We start from the raw sequence: 13,918 nt of genomic DNA, 5'->3' as shown, positions 1-13,918 counted from the left end.
ATCGATTACAGTCACGCATTTAACACCATAGTACCCTCCAAACTCGTCATCAAGCTCGAGATCCTGGGTCTCGACCCCGCCCTGTGCAACTGGGTCCTGGACTTCCTGACGGGCCGCCCCCAGGTGGTGAGGGTAGGTAACAACATCTCCACCCCGCTGATCCTCAACACTGGGTCCCCACAAGGGTGCGTTCTCAGCCCTCTCCTGTACTCCCTGTTCACCCACGACTGCGTGTCCATGCACGCCTCCAACTCAATCATCAAGTTTGCAGATGACCCTACAGTGGTAGGCTTGATTACCAACAACGACGAGACAGCCTACAGGGAGGAGGTGAGGGCCCTCGGAGTGTGGTGTCAGGAAAATAACCTCACACTCAATGTCAACAAAACAAAGGAGATGATCGTGGACTTCAAGAAACAGCAGAGGGAGCAACCCCATATCTACATTGACGGGACAGTAGTGGAGAGGGTGGAAAGTTAAGTTCCTTGGCGTACACATCACGGACAAACTGAAATGGTCCACCCACACAGACAGTGTGGTGAAGAAGGCAAAGCAGCGCCTTTTCAAACTCAGGAGGCTGAAGAAATTCGGCTTGTCACCAAAAACACACAAACTTTTACAGATGCACAATCGAGAGCATCCTGTCGGGCTGTATCACCGCCTGGTACCACAAATGCTCCGCCCATAACCGTAAGGCTCTCCAGTGGGTAGTGAGGTCTGCACAACGCATCACCGGGTGCAAACTACCTGCCCTCCAGGACACCTACACCACCCGATGTCACAGGAAGGCCAAAAAGATCATCAAGGACAACTTGACAACACCCGAGCCACTGCCTGTTCACCCCGCTATCATCCAGAAGGCGAGGTCAGTACAGGTGCATCAAAGCGGGGACCGAGAGACTATCTCAAGGCCATCAGACTGTTAAACAGCCATCACTAACATTGAGTGGCTGCTGCTCTAGCCACTTTAATAATGGAAATATTGATGTAATCAATTTATCACTAGCCACTTTATATAATGCTTACATACCCTACATTACCCATCTCATATGTATATACTGTACGCTATACCATCTACTGCATCTTGCCATCTTGGTGTAATTAAATGTATCACTAGCCACTTTAAACAATGCCACTCTATAATGTTTTCATACCCTACATCACTCATCTCATATGTATATACTGTACTCTATACCATCTACTGCATCTTGGCATCTTGACGTAATGTATCACTAGCCACTTTAAACAATGCCACTTTATATAATGTTTTCATACCCTACATTACTCATCTCATATGTATATACTGTACTCTACTGCATCTTGCCTATGCCGTTCGGCCATCACTCATTCATATATTTTTATGTACATATTTGTATTCATTCCTTTACACTTGTGTGTATAAGGTAGTTGTTGTGAAATTGTTAGGTTATATTACTTGTTAGATATTACTGCATGGTCGGAACTAGAAGCACAAGCATTTCGCTACACTCGCATTAACATCTGCTAACCATGTGTATGTGACAAATACATTTGATTTGAACTGACATTTACTCCTGATGTGCTGACCTGTTGCATTTTCTACAACCTCTGATTATTATTATTATTATTTGACCCTGCTGGTCATCTATGAACATCTTGGCCATGTTCTGTTATAATCTCCACCCGGCACAGCCAGAAGAGGACTGGCCACCCCTCAGAGCCTGGTTTCTTCCTAGGTTCCTGCCTTTCTAGGGAGATTTTCCTAGCCAACATGCTTCTACATCTGCATTGCTTGCCGTTTGGGGTTTTAGGCTGGGTTTATGTATAGCACTTTGTGACATCGGCTGATGTAAAAAGGGCTTTATAAAATCAAAAGGACTCTCAGACCATGAGAAACAAGATTCTCTGGTCTAATGAAACCAAGGTTGAACTCTTTGGCCTGAATGCCAAGCATCACTTCTGGAGGAAACCTGTCACCATCCCTACGGTGAAGCATGGTGGTGGTAGCATCATGCTGTGGGGATATTTTTCAGTTGCAGGTACTGGGAGACTAATCAGGATCAAGGGAAAGATGAATGGAGCAAAGTACAGAGAGATCCTTGGTGAAAACCTGCTCCAGAGCGCTCAGGACCTCAGACTGGGGCGAAGGTTCACCTTCCAACAGGGCAACAACCCTAAGCACACAGCCAAGACAACGCAGGAGTGGTTTCGGGACAAGTCTCTGAATATCCTTGAGTGGCCCAGCCAGAGCCTGGACTTGAACCCAATTGAACATCTCTGGAGAGACCTGAAAATAGCTGTGCAGCGACGCTCCTCATTCAACCTGACAGCGCTTGAGAGGATCTGCAGAGAAGAATGGGAGAAACTCGCCAACTACAGGTATGTCAAGCTTGTAGCGTCACACCCAAGAACACTCGAGGCTGTAATCATTGCCTAAGGTGCTTCAAGTACTCAGTAAAAGGTCTGAATAGTTATGTATGTGATATTTCAGTATTTTTAAATTTGTATAAATCTTCTAAATATGAGGGGGGGGAATAATTTAATCAATTTTAGAATAAGCCTGTAACATAACAAAATGAGGAAAAAGTCAAGGGGTCTGAATACTTTCAGAATGCACTGTATACTAGGGATTCTTGTAAAATGTACATGACTGACAAGTCAAACAATTCTCTTCTCCATTGTAGTAGTTTAATGGAGTGATATCAGTGCCAACAAATTGTATTTGAATTCCATAATTTTAACTTCTATTATAATATATTTAATTTGAATTTGTAAAGCACAACATGAATTAGAGGTGTGCCGACATGGCCATACTCGTATTCGTAAATGACAGTTGATAGTCGGATCAGATGATACTCGTGATCGGAAAAAACGTTAGCGTTTTAACATGCCTAAATAAATGTTGGCAAAATACCTGCCTGCACGTTCTCATTGCAAAAAAGCTGCAGATGAGGATGTGTCTGTCCTCAATTTACAGCAGGCTGACAAGTTTGCTTTAAGTCAGAATGTGCATCAGTGGTTCATATTTTTTCCCTAACCTTGCCACGCTTGTTAGATATCATGCACATTAGTAGCTTGATAGCAAACGACCTCGCCATGTAATTTATCATAGTAGCAGGCAGCAGCAATCTAAATGATCAGACCAAAAACGTGAGGAAAACTGATCAGGTGAAATTATGAAGTGAGTGGATTGAGAAATACAGCTTTACTCTAAACAATCATAGCAGCAGGATCAACAGTCAGTCCGCCCTTCTATTTACAGACAGCCAGGTGAGTTATTTAGAGTAGACAATGTAGAACCTCACACATGACTAACTGACATGAGAAAGATGAGTGCTGGCCAGTGTTGCCAACTAATTTTCAGGGGAAATTGCTAGAGGCAGGTTGATTTGTTGCTAAAAGTTGCTAAATGACGTTGTGAGGTCATTGCGTGATAACGTAAAACTGCGTCATTACGTAGAATAAACAATAACGTTATTCAAATTGACTGGCCATCTCGGCAAAAAATATGATTTGACATTTGTTCAGGTACAGACTCCCACTCTTTCTGTACAATTTTGATTGAGACATGTTGATTGATGTTGTAAGTTCTGTTCAAGATCAAACATTCGTGACCAACTATTTTCATTGGGTTTGGCTCGTCGAACCCGTACTACTACTGCTGCAGTCAGCCAACAATGATTTGCAATTTGCTGGAATAAATGAGCGCCTGCTGGTGACGTCACTCAATGCACTTTTGCAGCAAGGCACGTGTGTTGTGACTGAGTGTGTGACAGAGGAAATCGTTTTGGTGTCATTTAGAGGGAAAATACGTGCATTTTAGCATTTGAGTAACTTCAAAAGTTTCTAAAAGTTCCAAATAAAATTTAAAAAAGTAGCTAAATTTGTTGCTTGAAAAAGAAGTTGCCAGGGTAGTCTGAAAAGTTGCTAAATCTAGCAACAAAATTACTAAATTGGCATCACTGGTGCTGGCAGGCAGTTTTTTTTCTTTTTCTGACCACGGTTAATTACAAAAACACTCAGATAATAATCGTATCCAGAAAAATCGCCCATATCCGTTACGATACTCTTTATGTCCAAGTACTCGGCACAATCCTAATTTGAATCATTGAATTCACAAATTCAACTTTTATATCATGATTTCAAACTGAATTGAATTAATATTGCATTATTTAAAAAATTGTCATTTAAATGGAAATATATATATGCAGTTTCAATATGGTATATATTACGTTAATTTTGTGTATCAAATCTACAAACTATAATTTGAAGTTGACCAAAGTTTCATATATTCAATTTATCAGATGCATTCAAATTCGGTTCTGTAAATTCAGATTCAAAACCAAAGACAACGTCCTGGTTCTTTGCCAGCCAGAAAAGGTAGAGGAGAACACGTACCAAACGCTCGCTGTGGTAAACAGAAACAAGCGGTACCAAGATAGGGGTTTCTATAGACAATGTGGCCTATTGACTTTATTTTCTTGGACTTTTGGAACCGTTTTGGCTATAAGCTATTATGACCCCATTCCCCAAAGCTAAGACTCTCCGGAACATGCATGCTGCGGCTTCTGTTCCCCTCTATAACGCTCACTTTTGTTTAAATCTTAATTCGTCAGCGCCAATAATTGTCAATTATTGACAATACAAAAGAACAATAGTGACAAAATGTGCAACCTACGAATACTGTATTTAATTGTTTATTTTCAGACATTGGCCATAGCCTATGTTACCATTTACTTTTTGAAAAAATGTTTCCGCCCGGTCTCGAACCGGGGACCTTTCGCGTGTTAGGCGAACGTGATAACCACTACACTACGGAAACTGAAGTCAATACGCATTAATACTCTAAATAACCCTACTGCTCAAATAGCCTAACCAGTATCATACAATAGTTGGTGTATCAAGTTTTACTTCATACCTTTTAGACCTTCAGTACTGTTGAAAGTATGGATTATATCTCTTGAGCTTCGCGCAGTTCGAGTATTAATAACAACAAAGTCACGCCGATGGGTGACATGACAGCGTGGGAGGACCTGCCCCACGGTTCATATAAAACCGTATGTCAAACCGCACTCTCTTATTTCTACTCACAAAGTTAGTTTAGCCGTATCGCGCAAATTGACTGCTCCGCATCTTCCCAGGTCCAGTTAGGGTAAACAACATTTACTTGGCGGGTGCTGTACAACTCCCGCCAGATTATTGTAACTCTCTACCTTTACTGTATATTGTGGTAGCTGTTGTAATACCAGTCTCCGGTTACTATTATATTAGTTAATTTGACTTAATCAATATTGCATAAGATATTTTAGATTTATATTTTATATATTTTTTCTTCACATTCTGAGCTGAGAGAACACCACATCACCATGATGCTGGGCAGTTACTATTATATTAGTTAATTTGACTTAATCAATATTGCATAAGATATTTTAGATTTATATTTTATATATTTTTTCTTCACATTCTGAGCTGAGAGAACACCACATCACCATGATGCTGGGCATGCATTGCTGCTCCTCTTGCGGAGCTGAACTACAGGTAGAAGATTGTCATGAGCTGTGCCCAGCCTGCCTAGGCGTTGGCCACCTACGTGAGGCCCTTACTGATGCCTGCATTAACTGCGCTATCCTGCCTGTGAGGGTGAGGGAAGCGCGGCTAGCCAGAGTTGAGGGCCTGATTTTCACAGGTAATTTACCAGCGTCCGAATTTTGGTCGCCAGGACACACACAGGGCCGGGTCAATATCACAAAACAGTACCATTTAGACCATGCAACATTTTTATTTCAGAATTTGTATTCCGTTTATGTTTTACTATAAAAAGGAAATATTAGACTCGCAGAAAAACATGTTGGCCAAGCTCCAGGATTTAGATTTAGATAATTATAAACACATTTTCAGTGAATCAGCCATAAGATATGTTCACCCTGTTACAGACATGCACTTAACTGTCTTTAATTAGAGTATTTTAATTATATTTACATTTTCATAAAGCTATTGTGTCCCCTTGTCAACCCTGTCCATTTGTTCTGGTCAAATTATAAAGAAATAACAGATTTTGTATACAATGTGTGGTTTAATACAGAACTTCATCTAATTTGCACCTTATCTTTCTAAAGTGAGACAGGTATTAATGATATTTTATCCAAGTTTATTATTTTGTGGTGGTGGCCGTGTCTTACTCTTTAAAATACATTACAGAAATTCTTGATATTTGACAATGTAATTGAATTCATTTGAAAAAGATGCTGTCACGTTCCTGACCTGTTTTATGTTATTTTTGTATGTGTTTAGTTGGTCAGGGCGTGAGTTGGGGTGGGCATTCTATGTTTTGTGTTTCTATGTTTAGGTCACTTGTAATTAGCCTTATATGGTTCTYAATCRGGGACAGGTGTTTGACGTTTTCCTCTGATTGAGAACCATATATAGGTTGGCTGTTCACACTGTTTGTTTGTGGGTGATTGTCTTCCGTGTCTGTGCACCACACGGGACTGTAGCGTTTGTTCRTTCGTTTGTTATAGTCTGTACCTGTTCCTACGTTCTTCGTGTTATATGTAAGTTCTCATGGTTTAGGTCAGTCTACGTTCGTTTTTGTTATTTTGTAATCCTTCCAAGTGTTTGTTTTCGTGTTTCGTCGTTTGCTTTAATAAATCATTATGTATTCACAACCCGCTGCATTTTGGTCCTCCGATCCTTCTCTCCTCGTCCGAGGAGGAGGAAGATCTAGACACCCGTTACAGATGCCAAGATAAAAGGGTGGACCAAGGTATAACGGGACAGAAGATAAATTAAACCCTGAACACTGAATAGACATCTACATAGTAATACATGTAGTAACAACATTGGAACTGCTATTTAGTTACATTTTCACTGTGAAAAATACAAAAATATATTGCCAGTACAAAATCATTGGAATTAGCATTAAAACACATTGCTGTCCCTCTTTCCATCTCTCCCCCCTTTCACCCCAAATGCTCTTCCACATACTTACAGGTGGATTTTTCCATCTGCACAGAGTGTTCATTAACAGCATGTGGCTCTCGCATCAGACAAATAATCTGTCTGTAACGATAGTCATTTTCTTCCTCCTCCTCGGACGAGGAGAGGCGAGAAGGATCGGACCAATACGCAGAGTGGTTAGTTTCCATAGTGATTTAATATACAACAAAACAATATGCGATACAAAATAACTACCGTGACAGTCCCGTGTGGCAAAAACACTGACACAGGAACACAAACACCCACAAAACACACGTGAAACCCCGGCTGCCTAAGTATGATTCTCAATCAGGGACAACGATTGACAGCTGCCTCTGATTGAGAATCATACCAGGCCGAACACACAAAATCCCAACATACAAATCACACATCGACAACCCACCCAACTCACGCCCTGACCATACTAAATAAATACAAAAACAAGGGAAAACAGGTCAGGAACGTGACACTGTCCATCAGAGTACCAACAAATATCTTCCTTTGGACTTGGCCAGAAGAATTTGTTGATGCCATTTCGGTGCATGCACTTCACCTTAATGTTTTGTTCCTCTACATCCAAAAAGTTTAGCAACTAATAATGTTAAATGCCTTATCTTAAGCATACTCTAACCTTGAAGGCCCAGGCTGATTTTTCAGGAGTTGAGGGGGGTGTTTGGGACTGCAGCAACACACTAGCCTTGGCCCTGAGTATCCTTTTTAAATATCTCCATTTCTTCCTTTCTGCACACTGCACTCTGTCACTGAGTTCAGCTATTGTCTTCTTCGTCCCTGTCTCTTTCCTCCCTCTCTCTCTCTCTAGATACTCTCTCCTTTCTGGGTCAGCATTATGTCGTTCTCTGTATTGCCGCTGTCTTTCAGCTGCACTAAGAGGAGGTGCCATTCCTTCAGAAAAACCTGATTCAATTGATATTTATTCTAAAATACTATACATGAGATGTGTATGTATTATATAATACATACACACCTGTAATTATGTAATTTAAGTTATGAACAAAAACACATTTTGCAACACATTACTGCAAGATATCCATTTGTCCACTCTGTTGAGTGCATGTCCACCCAGTTACATGTACATGGATAACAGGGTGGACATTCTGAGCTAAAATTAGCAACTATGCTCCAAGTGATCGTGATGAAGCTAGAATAATGGCTGCCACTTGAAAAGGAATTTGCATTGTTTGACAAATATATTTTGAAATTATGAAATTCGTATGAAATTCGATTAACGTCTTGTGTATTTTTGCTTAACAGGGTGGACATGTTATGCTTTCCCACATCACATCATCAACATATAATGATGCAAATGTAATAGTATGAAATCTAGATGCTTACCAGATTCACCACAGTTTTTTCCCCGCCAAGAAAGTGACAATTTCTTGTTTGTGATGTCATTGTAGAAAATATATATTTTCTTAAAGTGCCAGTAACCACAATGTGACAGGGTGGTCAACGACTGAGGACGTACAGAAAATAGTTAATATTCTTTTTTTATTTATTGAGCATTTAACATAAAGACTATACATAAGATAACATTTAATGAAGAAAATTAGAAAATAATTTAAAATGTATAATTTTATTCCAAATTATTCTTGTTGAAGTTGATTGAGAAGCACTTGGCACATTGAAAAATGGCCTCTTCCACTGAAATAAAATAGTCTAAAATTGAAGTCTATGTCATTATGCTTCAATTATCATGAAGGCATATACACAAGGATCATTTTGACATTTTATCCAGTGTATGTTTTTTATATACAATTTTGAATGATTTATCTTGAGGACAATAAAATAACACTTTTAGTGATATTGACCTGGCCACTAAAAGAGGGAAAGCCCATGAAACCGAGGTTGAAGGTTGATTCTTTATCCTCTAAGATAAAGCAGCTAAAAACGCTTTTGCGTTCCTTCAAGCCCCCTGAGTATGGGGCCTTCTAGCACTGCCTCCAGCATGGGGGACGCAACAGAGGACTTTAGTGACCAGGCTAGAGCTTGACAACCCTCAAGCCACAGCCCCGGCAGTTAACCTGTTCTTTAAGAAGGCCCCAGCAGCTACACCATTCAGTGAGCCACCTTCACCGTCTGACCCGTGGGCTCTCGCCCACCCCAGCAAGGATAGGACGCAATCTGCCATGCAAAACAACATGGGCTGGACTATATGCCTAAGGTGGATGAATACATAGAAGAGCTGATGCTCTCCCCAGATGAAGCTCTGAAGGATGATGCCCGCTGCCCCAGACCTCAGTGCAGGTCCACAGATGAGCTACTGTCACGGGCCTACAACACAACGGCCCGCATTGGGAACCCTCTCTCAATGCTCATGCTAGCACAGAACAGGATGCTCCAGCCGGAGCACGCAGATCTGGACCTCTGCAACCTGAATGACACATCTCTTCAAGCGTTTGCGTTCATGAACAAAGAGCAAGGCCTGATTGGTGGAGAGCTGCAGAGATGGTTGTCCTTATGAAAGGTTCTCCCATTTCCACAGAGTAACTCTAGAGCTCTGTCAGAGTGACCATCGGGTTCTTGGTCACCTCCCTTACCAAGGCCCTTCTCCCTCGATTTCTCAGTTTGGCCGGGTGGCCAGCTGTAGGAAGAGTCTTGGTGTTTCCAAACTTCTTCCATTTAATAATGATGGAGGCCACTGTGTTCTTAGGGACCTTCAATGCTGCAGAAATTATTTATTTGGTACCTTTCCCCAGATTTGTGACACGACAAAATCCTGTCTCGGAGCTCTACGGACAATTCCTTCGACCTCATGGCTTGGTCTTTGCTCTGACATGCACTGTCAACTGTGGGACCTTCTATAGACAGGTGTTTGCCTTTCCAAATCCTGTCCAATCAATTGAATTTACAACAGGTGGACTCCAATCAAGTTGTAGAAACATCTCAAGGATGATCAATGGAAACAGGATGCACCTGAACTCAATTTTAAGTCTCATAGCAAAGATCTGAATACTTATGTACCTTACACGTACAGTTTAAGTCGGAAGTTTACATACACCTCAGCCAAATACAGTCAAACTCAGTTTCACAATTCCTGACATTTAATCCGGGTAAAAATTCCCTGTCTTAGGTCAGTTAGGTTCACCACTTTATTGTAAGAATGTGAAATGTTAGAATAATAGTAGAGAATGATTTATTTCAGCTTTTATTTATTTTATCATATTCCCAGTGGGTCAGAAGTTTACATACACTCAATTAGTATTTGGTAGCATTGCCTTTAAATTGTTTAACTTGGGTCAAACGTTTTGCTTAGCCTTCCACAAGCTTCCCACAATAAGTTGGGTGAATTTTGGCCCATTCCTCCTGACAGAGCTGGTTTAACTGAGTCAGGTTTGTAGGCCTCTTTGCTCGCACACGCTTTTTTAGTTCTGCCCACAAATTTTCAATAGGATTGAGGTCAGGACTTTGTGATGGCCACTCCAATACCTTGATTTTGTTGTCCTTAAGCCATTTTGACAACTTAGAAGTATGCTTGGGGTCATTGTCCATTTGGAAGACCCATTTCCGACCAAGCTTTAAGTTCCTGACACAATTTTCCCGCCTCATGATGCCATCTATTTTGTGAATTGCACCAGTCCCTCCTGCAGCAAAGCACCCCCACAACATGATGCTGCCACCCCGTGCTTCACGGTTGGGATGGTGTTCTTCGGCTTGCAAGCCTCCCCCATTTTCCTCTAAACATAACGATGGTCATTATGGCCAAACAGTTCTATTTCTGTTTCATCAGACAAGAGGACATTTCTCCAGTGGCAGTGGCTTCGTCCTTGCTGAGCGGCCTTTCAGGTATATGTCGATATAGGACTCGTTTTACTGTGGATATAGATACTTTTGTACCCGTTTCCTCCAGCATCTTCACAAGGTCCTTTGCTGTTGTTCTGGGATTGATTTGCATTTTTCGCACCAAAGTACGTTCATCTCTAGGAGACAAAACGAGTCTCCTTTCTGAGCGGTATGACGGCTGCGTGGTCCCATGGTTTTATACTTGCGTTACTATTGTTTGTACAGATGAACATGGTACCTTCAGACATTTGAAAATTGCTCCCAATGATGAACCAGACTTGTGGAGGTCTACAATTTCTTTTCTGAGGTCTTGGCTGATTTATTTAGATTTCCCATGATGTCAAGCAAAGACGGGCACTGCGTTTGAAGGTAGGCCTTGTAATACATCCACAGGTACACCTCCAATTGACTCAAATGATGTCAATTAGCCTATCATAAGCTTCTAAAGCCATGACATCATGTTCTGGAATTTTCCAAGCTGTTTAAAGGCACAGTCAACTTAGCGTATGTAAACTTCTGACCCACTGGAATTGTGATACAGTGAATTATAAGTGAAATAATCTGTCTGTAAACAATTGTTGGAAAAATTACTTCTGTCATGCACAAAGTAGATGTCCTAAGTGAATTGCCACAACCATAGTTTGTAACAAAACATTTGTGGAGGGGTTGAAAAACAAGTTTTAATGACTCCAACCTAAGTGTATGTAATCTTCTGATCTTCCGACAACTGTAACAAAATGTGGGAAAAGTCAAGGGGTCTGAATACAGTGGTTCCTCCTTTAAACTTTAAAAGTTTTGTGATACTGCAACACACTTTGCGGGCTGCTGCAGCATTCTATGGCACGTTATTTAATTGTCAGCCATTTTTACGTTAATGCAAGTTAGTGCTAGTTTGATCACCAGAGGGCAACTTTGAGAAGCATTTGATAGTCTCCCATATTGGCGTTAGAGAATTTTAAACATTTTTGTAATAACATAGTACATGGCATTGATTTTAAGAAATGTGGCTTAATGAATTTGATTAATATTATGGTGTTTCTATTCCAAGAAAAACGAAACCCTCAGGCTTTCCGTCAGGGAAAGTCGGGGGTAGGCTACATCATAAGAGGATTGGATAATTCTAAATTAATTTCTAAGGGGCATAACATTTCCACACCCTATTTGTAATGTAACCAATACTAATTTCGCCTACGGTAGGCCTACAGTTTATCTAAAAATATTTTATTCAATGACGTGACTCTCCGCCAACAATTACATTTAGAGGTTTGAAGGATTCTAAATGAATATCTAAGGGGCATTTTCCGTTAGATATTCTCACAGATCCTAAGGGGCTTTTATATACGTCTAAATTGACTAATAATAATAGCTTTGTTTAAAAACTAACAATATTTTGGAGATTGTTTTCATTTAACCTAGAGTGAGCGAGAAAAAGGCAATTCTTGAACATGGGGTGAGATTCACTAATTTGTAAATAAAGTTAGTTTGTTATATAGAAATATATATTTCTGGAGAAACCTAACTTTATTATTTAGCAGACATCACTTGCTTATATTCAGTCAACACATACAGTACATTTTAGGAATATCATGGAATATAACAGAAAATTTAAATTTCTCCATGCTTGTCTCAGAGCAGCGTGAAACGGTGCTGAAATAGACATCCACAGCAGGAAGGCTATATAACACTGTAATTTGTAGATTATTTCGTTTTCAAAAAAACGACAGTGAGCGATTGTAATCTGAATAAAGTCCAAAATATAGCCCTGCTAATAGCCATAATGACGCTGTACAACGTGACCATGTGTGTTTGAAAGAGTATTTTCCAGTAAGCAACTATTTGTTTGCCATCATTAGACAACTTTGTTCCAATATTTCTGTAATTCAGTGATATTTATTCCCATAGTAATTCGTTATGGATCCATAACTACATAAACTTCTGTATTTTGAAAGAGTATTTTTATTAATATTTTATTAATGAAAGCATAAAGATGCCATTATTAGTTTGAATGTGCAAACTGACACTAAGAACAGAACAGCGGGAACATTTCCTAGTAAACACCATTATTAGTGCAATGCCCCTTAAATATGTTGGGAGATGATTTTGTTTTCAAATAACATAAAAGGAGCGAGAAAAAGGCCATTCTTGAACATGGGGTGGGACATTGTTACTAAATTTGTAAATAAAGCCAGTTTGTTATTTAGAATGATTTATTTCTGTTTTTAGAGGGAGAAAAACCTACAATCATCTCATGGGTCTCCCAGTTGCTGGTTCAATCCCACACGTATTGAACCAGCATCTGTAGCAACACTGCTATGCAGTGTCTTATACCATTGCACCACTCAGGCACTGTACAACGTGACAGGCTACTCCCGGCCAACAGTACAGTATGAGAAAAATAATCCTAACAAAATAAAATACCTTAGTGTAACAGTTTTCGTAAGTAATACTGAAGTTGTGCACAATTATCAGTTTCTATTTAGGTTTATGTCGCCCATTCATTGTCAGTTAGAGACACAGTAGGACCCAAAAGCATAATCAGTGCTCTAACTCCCCCTTGCGCTGGTCTGGCGCAATGAAGTGGTGACGCAGGGTACCGTACTAAACCACAAATGAACTCTAAGTCCCGCGGCGTAAGCTCGCAACTTTTAAAGGAGGAACCACTGTACCATCCGAATGCACTGTATGTATGTACAGTATCAATCAAAAGTATGAACACACCTACTCATTCAAGGGTTTTACTTTATTTTTACTATTGTCTATATTGAATAATAGTGAAGACATAACTATGAAAGACCATGGTGCTTGCCTACGGAGCTGTGAGGGGAACGGCACCTCCGTACCTTCAGGCTCTGATCAGGCCCTACACCCAAACAAGGGCACTGCGTTCATCCACCTCTGGCCTGCTTGCCTCCCTACCTCTGAGGAAGTACAGCTCCTGTCTCTTATACACATCTAGATGTGTATAAGAGACAGGCGTTCATCCACCTCTGGCCTGCTTGCCTCCCTACCTCTGAGGAAGTACAGCTCCCGCTCAGCCCAGTCAAAACTGTTCGCTGCTCTGGCACCCCAATGGTGGAACAAACTCCCCTACGACGCCAGGTCAGCGGAGTCAATCACCACCTTCCGGAAACACCTGAAACACCACCTCTTTAAGGAATACCTA

The 13,918-nt window shown here is 40.6% G+C and overlaps 1 non-coding gene across 1 annotated transcript; it reads right to left on the bottom strand.

Moving 5' to 3' along the window:
* Window positions 1–4,728: 4,728 nt before the first annotated feature.
* On the bottom strand, window positions 4,729–4,801 carry trnav-aac (transfer RNA valine (anticodon AAC)). The gene has a single exon. It is a non-coding gene; the product is annotated as a tRNA-Val (tRNA).
* Window positions 4,802–13,918: the final 9,117 nt, after the last annotated feature.

This window comes from Salvelinus sp. IW2-2015, linkage group LG13, assembly GCF_002910315.2.
Source record: "Salvelinus sp. IW2-2015 linkage group LG13, ASM291031v2, whole genome shotgun sequence".
Classification (NCBI taxonomy): Eukaryota; Metazoa; Chordata; class Actinopteri; order Salmoniformes; family Salmonidae; genus Salvelinus; species Salvelinus sp. IW2-2015.
Note: the sequence above shows the minus strand (reverse complement) of the source record. Positions and strands in the feature narration are given on the sequence as shown.